Source organism: Acomys minous (assembly GCF_964271855.1).
Source record: "Acomys minous genome assembly, chromosome: 6".
NCBI lineage: Eukaryota > Metazoa > Chordata > Mammalia > Rodentia > Muridae > Acomys > Acomys minous.
The window spans coordinates 56,905,904-56,917,393 of NC_140487.1; the positions used below are offsets into that span (position 1 = coordinate 56,905,904).

The following is an 11,490-nucleotide window of genomic DNA, read 5'->3' on the forward strand; positions in this document are numbered from 1 at the left end:
ACAGTTACAGAAGAAAGGTGCTGGAACTCTGTGGAAGGCAGGAAGGGAAAGACCCAGAGCCACACAGGTGGTTTCTCTTTTAACCTAACCCAGGAGAGCCAACAGACTGGCAAACCCTGGAGTAGGGTTACATTTCTCCATCAATGAGGAAGGGAAGTTTGCTAAACAAAAGAGTTTAGGATTGAGAACTAGGATGTGGCAGGATACTAAAGCATTTTCGCAGCATGCTCCAGGAGGGGGAATTCCATCCCCAGCACAGAGGGGGAGTCTGACTTTACCAATGGTTTGTTAAGCCATGGAAAGGAACAAGCTTTACTTATACAGTATCTGTCCCAAAAAACGAGAAACAGACTCCCAGGTCTCACTGTGGACCTGCTGACACTGAGGTCCAGAAATCTGCTTCTTCCCCTGTAATTATTTTGGATAAAATGTCTGAGAGGGCCAACAAGATAGTATAGCAAAGAGCATCACGTGCCACCAAGCCCAAGGAAGACCTGAATGCTATCTCTGGGACCTGCATAGTGAAAGAAGAAAGCCAACCTTGACAAGCTGTCCTCTGACCTCCATACCAGCATGGCACACTGTACACGCGCACACAGGTAACAGACACACACACACACACACACACACACACACACACACACACGTTGTTGTTGTTGTTGTTTCTTCTAATGTCTGAAGACCACAGATCTAGAGAGACAGAGCGAACAAGAAGGATGCATTGGGAGAAGTAGACTATCAGCCCAGAATGAAGCCCCAGTGGTGGCCAGAGAAGCAGAGGCCGGCTGAGGGGCCTGGCATCAAAACGCAATCTGAAAAAAACTTCATGAGAGCAAGTATATGCCGAGTAGAAACTCATGTGAGGCACATGCACACAGATCCCAGGAAGAGGCACCAAGAAGAGGACTCAGGGGCCTTGGCCCACAGGAGAGAGGGACTATGTGCTTAAATGTCAGATTTCTTTCTTCTTCTTTTTTGTTTTGTTTTGTTTTTTGTTTTTGGCAGTTGTTGTTTTGTTTTGTTTTTTCAAGGCAGGGTTTCTCTGTGTAGTCCTGGCTGTCCTGGAACTCTCTTTGTAGACCAGGCTGGACTCGAACTCACAGCGATCCGCCTGCCTCTGCTTCTCAAGCGCAGGCATTAAAGGCATGTGTCACCATGCCCCGCTGAATGTCAGGTTTCAAACAGCTCTCTCTCTCTCTCTCTTTCTCCCTCTCTCTCTCTCTCTCTCTCTCTCTCTCTCTCTCTCTGCAGCCTGGGTGTCCTTACATATGCTCCCATTGCTAGTACCAACTTTAGGGGTCCCCCTTCCTGTACCAGCAACAACCAAAGCATAAAGGGAAGAATGGACTGCTGTGAACCCTGAACAATGGTGACAAAGCCCTTCAAAGCTATCTGTAATCTGCTACAAATTCCCCCTCTCTACTGACCTCAGCTGCTGAGAGCCCGAATCAGCGCTGCCTCAACCTCCCTTCCCTTTGCCTTGTTTTGTAATCAGATATACATGTGTAGCCCAACCTGGCCCCAAACTCAAGATCTTTTTTTTTTTTTAAAGATTTATTTATTATTTATACAGTGTTCTGCTTGCATGTACACCTGCATACAAGAAGAGGGCACCAGATCTCATTATATATGGTTGTGAGCCACTATGTGGTTGCTGGGAATTGAACTCAGGACCTCTGGAAGAGCAAGGCAGTGTTCTTAACCTTTGAGCCATCTCTCCAGCCCAAACTCAAGATCTTCCCACTTCAGAAAGTGCTAGATTAAAGGCATATGCCACCATGCTGGGTAAACTCTGCATGTGGGGTGTGTGTGTGTGTGTGTGTGTGTGTGTGCGCGTGTGTGTGTTAGCAGTGTTTCTTGGTGGTTTGGTGGGGGTGTCAGTTTGTGTGCAGATGCCTACACAGGCCAGAATTGCACTTCAGGTCCCCTGGAACTGTAAGAGCAGCCCAATGTGGGTGCTGGGAACAGAACCTTGGGTCCTCTGCAAGGGCAGTAAGTACTCTTCCTGCCCGGATCCTTGAACAATTCTATCAAAATACTATCCTGCCTCTAAAAGCAACACGGCGGCAGGAATGTTCCAGGAGACAGCCTAGGATTCAAATTCTCTCTTCATCTGTTCAAATCATCACATCTCTCTGAACCACTCACAATAACAATTCCTATATCACAAGATTAAATAACATAAATTGGCCAGGCGTGGTGGCGCACGCCTTTAATCCCAGGACTCGGGAGGCAGAAGCAGGCGGATTGCTGTGAGTTTGAGGCCAGCCTGGTCCACAAAGCTAGTCCAGGACAACCAAGGCTAAACAGAGAAACTCTGTCTTGAAAACAAAAACAAAAACAAACTAACAAAAACAAAAAAAAAAAACATAAATTGAAGTGCTCAGGGCCAGCCTGATCTACAAAGTAACCCTGTCTCAAAAAAAGGGGGGGGGGGGAGTTGCAGATATGGCTCAGAGGTTAAGAGCACTGTCTGATCTTCCAGAGGTCCTGAGTTCAATTCTCAGCAACCACATGGTGGCTCACAACCATCTATAATGATATCTGGTGCCCTCTCCTGGCCTGCAGGCACACAGGTAGTCAGAACATTGTATATGTAATAAATACATCTTAAAAAAAAAAAAAACTCACCATGACAAACACGCATCAAGTGTTTCTGAAAGGAAGGAAGAAAGTTCCATCGTACTCCTCGGTCATGGCACAGTCGGCCTCTTCCACTTGGTGTGCCCTTCGATTCCTCTCGTCCCCTTTTCTCTCTTTCCACTCCCTCATCAATAAGGACTCCAGCCTTCCTTTCTTTCCATCGTAAATTGATCCACTCTCATTTGTAACTTAACACTGAGGATTGGCCACCTTCACACTTTAAAGAGATGTATTTAGTGCACAGCTCTGCAGGTGCAGGTGAGGTGTGCAAGCAGTAGCTCCCTGAAGGCCTGGAAGCGGGCAGAGCATCACACACACACACACACACACACACACACACACACACACACACACACACACACACCATCACATGGCAGACCAAAGAGCAGTGCAGGGGTCAGCCTCAGGCCCTCAGGCATTTAGAACAACTTTCCCATGGGAGATTTAACTCAGGGTCCTGGGAGGACTTCCTTTGATCCCTTTTAAGGACAGGGCTCCCAGCAATCTGAGGGCTTCCCCCTGGGCCCACCTCTTAACAAGTTTTACAGCCTGCCATGGGTTCACCCTGGGGACAAACCCTTAATCCCTTGGGGGGGGGGAACACAAGCAACAGCCATAATGCAGCAAACTGATTCAATATTAATGTTGATAGATCAATCGAATCTAGTACAAATGTTCAACTTGATTCCCAAAGCAGCACCTGAGGAAGCTGGAAGAGGCTGCCCCTTGAGGGACAGGGCTGGCAGTGGGGACAGACCTGTGTAAGATCAGTTATTTGCACGGCCCTGTGAGTGGTTAACTCAGTATTCAACAACCTTATCAAAATAGAACTCACCCCATATAATTATCAACAAAACAAAAAACTACCTTTCGTTATCTTCCTAAAGGATTCAGGATTTGGGCATGGGGGGCACAAAACTCGAATCCCAGCACTTGGGAGGCAGAAATAGGAAAATCAGGAGTTCAAGGCCAGTCTCGGCTACATCAAATAGAAAATAAAAAGACTTAGGAAGGTCAGAGAGTTGGCTCAGTGTCTGCTGTCAAGCCTGGAGGCCTGAGTTCAGTACCCAGCAGGCACATGATGAAAGGAGAGCTGTGACTCCTATGATCTTCATTTATGTGCTGGGACACATGCAATCCCAGAGAGAGAGAGAGAGAGAGAGAGAGAGAGAGAGAGAGAGAGAAAGAGAGAGAGAGAGAGAGACAGGCAGGCAGGCAGGCAGACGGACAGACGGACAGACACACAGACACACAGACACACAGAGAGACACAGAGAGATTGAGTGACTCAGGGTCAGCAAGATGGCTCAGCAGGTAAAGTGTTTGCTCCCAAACCTGACAGTCTGAGTTCCCACCCTGCAAGCACTCACACGTGCACACACGGAGAGAAAACAATACTAAATCCAGTTTAAAGGGACAGGGCCTGGCATACACTAGTCCTTAATATAATTACCTTTTATAGAAACCTGCAACACATTCGCTTGGTGATTAAAACTGTGAGTTGAAGCTGGCCGTGGTGGCGCACGCCTTTAATCCCAGCACTTGGGAGGCAGAGGCAGGCGGATCGCTGTGAGTTTGAGGCCAGCCTGGTCTACATAGTGAGACCAGGACAGCCAAGGCTACACAGAGAAACCCTGTCTCGAAAAACCAAACAAACAAACTGGAGCTGAGTTTAGAGAAGGCGCAAATACCTCAATGCCTTAGTTTCTGCAGATGTAAGCTGAGGAAAATAATAAAACTAGCTTTATAAATTTGTGACTTAGTGAAACTACCATAAAAAGCTCTAATTTACTTATTTTGCCATTCTGGGGATCAAATCCAGGCCCTCAAGTATACTAGCCAAGTGCTCTACCATAGATCTATACCCAGCCTACCTGCCCCCTTTGTCTTTTCCTCTTTTTAAAAATATGTATTTATTTAGTATGTATACAGTTTTCCACCTCCATGTATGCCTGCACACCAAAAGAGGGCACCAGATCTCATAGATGGTTGTGAGCCACCATGTGGCTCTTAATCTCTGAGCCATCTCTCCAGCCCCCTTTTTCCTCCTTTTATTTTTATTTTTATTTTTGAGACAGAGTTTCTCTATGTAGCCCCTCCTGTCCTGGAACTAGCTCCCTAAACCAGGCTGCCCTCGAAGGCAGAGATCTGCCCGCCTCTGCCTCCTCCTGATTGCTGGGATTAAAGGCATATGTCCCCATCAAAGTCCAGGAAAAACCCCCTTTCAATCCGAGGGTGGTAGCATAGGCCCATAATCCTAGCACTTGAGAGTTCAAGGTCATCCTTATCTATATACGATAGTTCATGTCTGTAATCTCTGTAATCGAAGCACTTGGGAGGATCTGGAGCCCACGGTATCTGCTGCCACGCCGCAAGTTAGAGAGCAGGCTGGGCTACCTGAGACACTAACTCAAAAAAAAAAGAAAGAAAGAAGTGGGGCTATCACAGTGACACCTTTTTTTTTTGAGACAGGGTCTCTCTGTGTTAGCCTTGGCTGTCCTGGACTCACTTTGTAGACCAGGCTGGCCTCGAACTCACAGCGATCCGCCCGCCTCTGCCTCCCGAGTGCTGGGATTAAAGGCGTGCGCAACCACGCCCGGCTTGACACCTTTAATCTCAACACTTGGGAGGCAGAGGCAAACAAATGTCTGAGTTCCAGGTCAGCCTGATCTACATGGTACAGGACAGCTGTTTTGTTATTTTTGAGACAAGGACTCATAAGGAAGGCTAAGGGTGGCCTCAAACCCCTGCCATCTCTTGCTGCCACCTCTCAAGTGCAGGAATGACAGATATGCACCACCATGCCTGGCTCTGCCAGCAAGAACTAGCAAACAAGGGCGCAGCGTCAGAAGGGTCTCAAATCAGAAGTGGTGGCTATGCATAGTCCTATATAGCTAACGCACAGTCCTATAAAGCCCCGGCTGGACCAACGGGTGGAGGGCCTACACGTTAACTCATACCTATTACATTACGAAGAAAAAGACCTTTGGCGATAACAGCCCTAAAATCTGGGGGACTCTGCAAATGTCTACCATCACCTTAGCCGACATCCTGACATCCTTCTTATATAGGCTGGACCCTGTTCGAAGGCAGCAATCTGCCTTTCACAAGTGGTTGTTACAACACCACAGCCCTGATACTAAAAGAGGAAAGAAAAACCAATTCCCCCAATGGCTTAACTCAAAATGAAAGTTAATGTCATGACAGGGCTGGGGGGAAAAAAAACATATCAAAAGTGCTCTAGAGAACAGCTGTAGGGGAGCAGAAACGCAAAGCTTTAACAAGCACGTTGACCAAAAAAAAAAAAAAATGACGGTACTTGTTTCTACTTTGAGGACACCAATCTCGGCAGGTCTTCCCATAAGCGATAAAAACATAACAAGTGGGTAACTCAGTCCTAAGAAGTGGAAAGCGAAGCATGATGGCCAAAAAACTGCACCCCCACGCCACTCCACCATAGCCACACCTCCTTGAGGGCAGAGCTAGCGGGGCGGGGGGGGGGGCCGGGGGGGGCGGGGGGGCCGGTGGGGGGGGGGGCGGGGGGCGGGCATTTCTGGAACCAAGAAAGCATTGCCAGAAGAACCCAGATGTATGGCCGGTTAACTAGAAGTGGCTGCTAAGGAGGTCTTTCACATCTCCACACAGTCATTTCTAAGAATATCGACATTTATGTCTTTATTGAAAACAGCCTGTCCATCAAACTCAATTCTACTACTCCTTTCAAGATAAATAAACGAGGGCTGGGGTGCAGCTCAGTGGTAAGGTGCTTGCTAATATGCTAAAGACCATATGTTCCCGGACCAGAAGGGAGGAAGGCACGGGCAGAATTACAGTCCCGATTGTACCCTAGCCTTGAGGACAGGAATCAAGCGAAGTCATGCAGACTCCTCATGGTATGGTTGCCAGGACGCTTAGCCTCCTCCTCCTCCAACTCCTCCTCCTCAAAAGCCCCTCAGAGATAGGCCAATGGTTGGAGGAGTCCCCTAAAGACCCCTGTCCCCTTCCGGCCACGCCCACAAGCCCACTCCCAGGACACGAGGGATTTTCATACACCCCTCCCATCGGGTGCCTGCTGCTCCACCCTCTCGGACCTGTCGCAAACTGAAAGGGTTGATGGAGATCACGTATAAAACCTCCCTCTGCTCTCAATTTCTAATCCATCGCTCTCCACGCGCCTGTGCCTTTCGGAAACAGACATCCCGTGACCATCTCCTTAACAATCCTTGTAATTTTAGCAAAGTGTGATGTGTCTAGGACCGATAAACAGGCTGTTGCTTCCCTGTGTTATCAAACCTGATCAACAGCATGGGTTTCCTCCGCGGCCTTTCCCATCAATCCCACAATCCCATGAAGGAGGGGGGGAAAAAAAGCCTTCCCTGCCTGCCCCTCCCAACCTCTAAACTCAAAGGTGCTTGGCCTTGCATTCAGTAGGGAGGAAAGCACGCGCCTGCATCTCCGGCATCCCCGGCGAGGCTGAGCAGGTGCTGGGGCAGCCGCGGCGCCCGCTACCCCGCTCCCTCCCCGCGGATCGGTTTACTCACGCACCGTCCTGGGCGGCAGCGCCGGGCCGGGAGCACCGCGGAGTTTGCTGACTCAAGGCGCGGCGGCGGCGGCGAGCGCCCAGGAGCGCACCCGTGGAGCGCAGCCCCGCGTCCAGCGCACGCGGCGCCCCGCCCCGCCCCGCGCGCCCGCGGCTCCCGCCCCGCACCACCGCCAGCCTCCTACCCGAACGGGGGAACAGCCTAGCTAGTGGGTCTTTCTTCCTCCCCAGTAGTGGAGGAGGCCGGAAACCAACAAGCAGGACTCGGTGTTGACAGCGGGATCTCGATGGAGGGCGTTTGACTGTTTGCTGTAAAAATATTTTCAACTTCTCTGTAATTAACGGGGGGAGAGGGGATATCTCTATATTTTCATGAACTGTGAGGTGAAAGCTATGAAATCTGCCAACAATATGCACATTTCCTAAAGACCATTTGGACTGGATCTCACCCACCTGTGAGCATGGCAAACCTCAGTGGTGTGGACTGGGCGATGGCTCAGCGTTAAGATCACTTTTTGCCCTTGCGGAGGACCTGGTTCCCAGCACCCACACCGCTGCTCACACCTGCATATAGCTCCAGTTCACCCATGTGGTGCACATTCATACAAGCAGGCAAAACACTCGTTAAATAACATGAATAAATCTAAGGGGAAAAAAAAGTCAGTGATAGAAGTGTTAGTGACTCCTTTGAATTTGGGACCACCCAGGAGCCTCCAGGAAACATTGTCCCTGTCTGTAGTCCACAGCTACACTGATGTTCTGAGCAAAATTTACCAAAATGTGCCGGGCGTGGTGGCCCACGCCTTTAATCCCAGCACTCAGGAGGCAGAGGCAGGAAAATCGCTGTGAGTTTGAGGCCAGCCTGGTCTACAAAGTGAGCCTAGGAGGAGGAGGAGAGCCAAGGCTACACAGAGAAACCCTGTCTCGAAAAACGAAATAAATAAATAAATAAATGCTGGGGTTAAAGATGCGAACACAAGGCCCAGTGTTTCTGGTGCCTAGTACGCACACCTTTAATGCCAGCACTCAGAAGGCAGAGGCAGGTACAATCCTGGTAACTCAAGGCCAGTCTGGTCTACATAGTGGATTCCAGGATTTCAGGGATAGATAGAGAGACCCTGGCTCAAAAAACATAAAAGAAATAAAGATAGAAAAAAAGCCAGCCTGCTTGGGGCAGCAGGGGCGGCAGAGTGGTTAGGAGCACTTGCTGGTCTTCCAGAGGACACAAGTTTCTTTCACAGCAGCTATGTGGGCACCTGTAGCTCCAGGGGATCTGATGCCTTCCTCTGGCCTTTTTGAACAGACATAACTCTGTGTGTGTGTGTGTGTGTGTGTGTGTGTGTGTGTGTGTGTGTGTATGTACACACACATGTTTGGGGGGTTGCGTTTGTTGTTTGGGTTTTTCTTTCTTTCTTTTTGTTTGTTTGTTTGTTTGTTTTTCAGACGGGGTCTCTCTATGTAACCTTGGCTGTGCTGGACTTGCTTTGTAGACCAGGTTGGCCTCGAAATCACAGATATCCACTTGCCTCTGCCTCCTAAGTACTTAAAGGCTTGCACCACCACCGTGGGGAGAAAAGTTTTTAATTTAACAATTTGCTGATAAAAATCATCATTAAAATGTTTTTTGGGTTTTTGGTTTGGGCTTTGTGCTGCTGGCATTGTTTGGTTGGTTGGTTGGTTTTTGGTTTTTCAGGACAGGGTTTCTCTGTGTAATAAAGCCCTGGCCGTCCTGGACTCACTTTGTATGAATGCAGGCATCGGCTAGCACTCCTGGCTGTATAAGGATGTTCTTTAAAAAAAATACAAAACTTTACTATTAGAGTATTTAGCACTGGAGACTGAGAACTGAATATGTGATATTTATACAGTTCAAGCCTATGATGTTAATGTATTGTTTTAAGGAATCTGGACTCATTTCAAATCTACGTCAAGTAATGTTTACAAAAATTCACCACAGTGGATAGTCATTTGCCTTGTACTTTAACTTTTCAATTTAATAGCTTATTTTAAGTTACAATATGCTAGTATACAATATTGGAGTACAACAGAATTTTTTCCCCCAGTATTTTAAGACAGGGTCTCACTGTGTAGCTCTGGCTATCTTGGAACTCACTATGTAGACCAGGATGACCTCAAACTCACAGAGATCCACCTGCCTCTGCCTCCCAAGTGCTGGGAATAAAGGCGAGCACCACTATGCCCAATGTCAGACTGCAATTTAAGAGTTACAATATTGCCGGGTGTGGTGGCCCACGTCTTTAATCCCACCACTCAGGAGGCAGAGGCAGGTGGATTGCTGTGAGTTCAAGGCCAGCCTGGTCCACAAAGGGAGTCCAGGACAGCCAAGGCTAATACAGAGAGACCCTGTCTCAAAAACAAAACAAAACAAAAAAAAAAAAAAAGAGAGTTACATTTATGCATTTCGAGCATGGCATGGTAAAAACCAAAGCACTTTCGTAATCTCAGCATTATTGAAGTCAGATTAGTCTAAATGTTGTATTTGGTAGCAACTTCTGTCACTGGGATAAGACACCATGACCAAGGCAACTTAGAGGAGAAAAAGGGCTGTTTTCATGGTGGGCAGAATGGCAGCAGGCAGGTAGGCATAGTGCTGGAGAAATCCCTGAGAACTCATCTTGATCCACAACTATGAGGCAGAAAGAGCTAACTAGGAATGTTGTCAGCTCTTGAAACCTCAAAGCCCACCCCCAGTGACATACCTCCTCCCAAAGGCCACACCTCCTCCCAAAGGCCACACCTCCTAATCCTTCCCCGACAGTTCCAATCGCAAGCAAATAGGTGAGCCTGTGGATGCTATTCTCATTTAAAGTACTACATATGTCAAGTTCCAGAACTAATTCCACCTCCCTCTCTCTCCCTCTCTCTCTCTCTCTCTCTCTCTCTCACACACACACACACACACACACACACACACACACACACACACACCACAAAGATAAGTAAAATAAAATTTAAATCTAAAGAATCACACGCCTTTAGTCCCAGCAGTTGGGAGGCAGAGGCAAGTGGGTCACTGTGAGTTCGAGGCCAGCCTGGTCTACAAAGCGAGTCTAGGACAGCCAAGGCTACACAGAGAAACCCCGTCTCAAAAAACCAAAATTAAAAAAAAAAAAAAAAAAAAAAGAAAGAAAAAGAAAAGAATCATCTTGTTAAACCTGTAACTTAAAAAAAAAAATTAAGCAATCCACAGACCCCAAGAAGCTAAGTAACAAGGAGGGTTCAAGGGAGGGTGCTTGAATCTCACTGAGAAGGGGAAATACAATTGGAATTGACTGAAGGAGGGAACTGGGTAGGAGAGGAAGTAGGGAGGGGACAAGGATGGGGATTAGGTGAGGAGAACGGGTGGGGGGGGCGAGTAGAGGGTTGGGACAGAGGACGAAAATCCATGGAGGCTATCTCTAGGACAAGCTGGAGACCTGGGGACAGGGGATGCTCCCAAGAGTCTATGGGAGTGACCTTAGCTGAGACTCCTAGCATCCAGAGATATAGAGCCTGAAGTGGCTTGTTGTGGGAGTTTTGGGGTATATGTAAACAATTTGTTTAATTAAAACAAAAACAAAACACAAAACAAAACAAAACAAAAAACTGGCTGCTCCAGTTTGTCTACTGCTGATAACTGCCTCCTGAGAGGGCACCAGAGCTTAGTCATCTGGAAACTACCTTATGGAGGGGTGTGGTCTTTGCCAGTGTGAATAAATTCCAGACTCAGAGCGAGACTGGGGGCTCTGAGAAAGAAGAAGGCTGCTGGTGCCTCTCCCTGCCACCCTCCCCACTCCCCCCCCCCCCCCCCCGCCCCCAGCTGCTGCTCCTGGCTGCTGTAGACGCAATTTAATGAGAAGTTGGAGAGATCCTAAAACAAGGATTGGATTTGCCCCAAGGAACCACAGAACCCTGAACATCAGGAAGTAGCTAAGAAAAACTTCCCCTTTCCCCCACTAACCTTCTTTCTCTCTTACCTGGTGCTGGGGTATTGGAAAGGATTGGGTTGGAGAAGGAAGAAAGAGATATAAGAAACCAAAATAAAAATAGATTTTAAAAATACACGTACAGTGGCCACTCCTATAGCCAGGTGAGACTCTCAGTGGAGGAAAAGGGACACCAACTCATCCATACAATCTTCTACCCAAAATCTGTCCCGCCTACAAGATGTGTAGGGATAAAGATAAAACAGATATTAAGGGAAAGGCCAGCCAATAACCAGCCCAACTTGAGACCCACTCCATGGGAGAGAGCCAGTCCCTGTCACTATTAACAGGACTCTGCTATGCTTGCAGACAGAAGCCTAGC

General features: G+C 48.0%; 1 protein-coding gene across 3 annotated transcripts in view; it reads right to left on the reverse strand.

Moving 5' to 3' along the window:
• The window catches only part of SNX10 (sorting nexin 10), a 79,280-nt gene extending 71,977 nt beyond the window's left edge, over positions 1–7,303 (reverse strand). For 2 of the 3 annotated variants that reach the window (XM_084785504.1, XM_084785500.1), the window contains exon 1: positions 7,188–7,303. The gene's annotated coding sequence lies outside the window, so the exon portion shown is untranslated. The remainder of the gene's footprint in view (positions 1–7,187) is intronic. The other variant, XM_084785501.1, reaches the window with a different exon arrangement.
• Between the last annotated feature and the right edge of the window lie 4,187 nt (positions 7,304–11,490).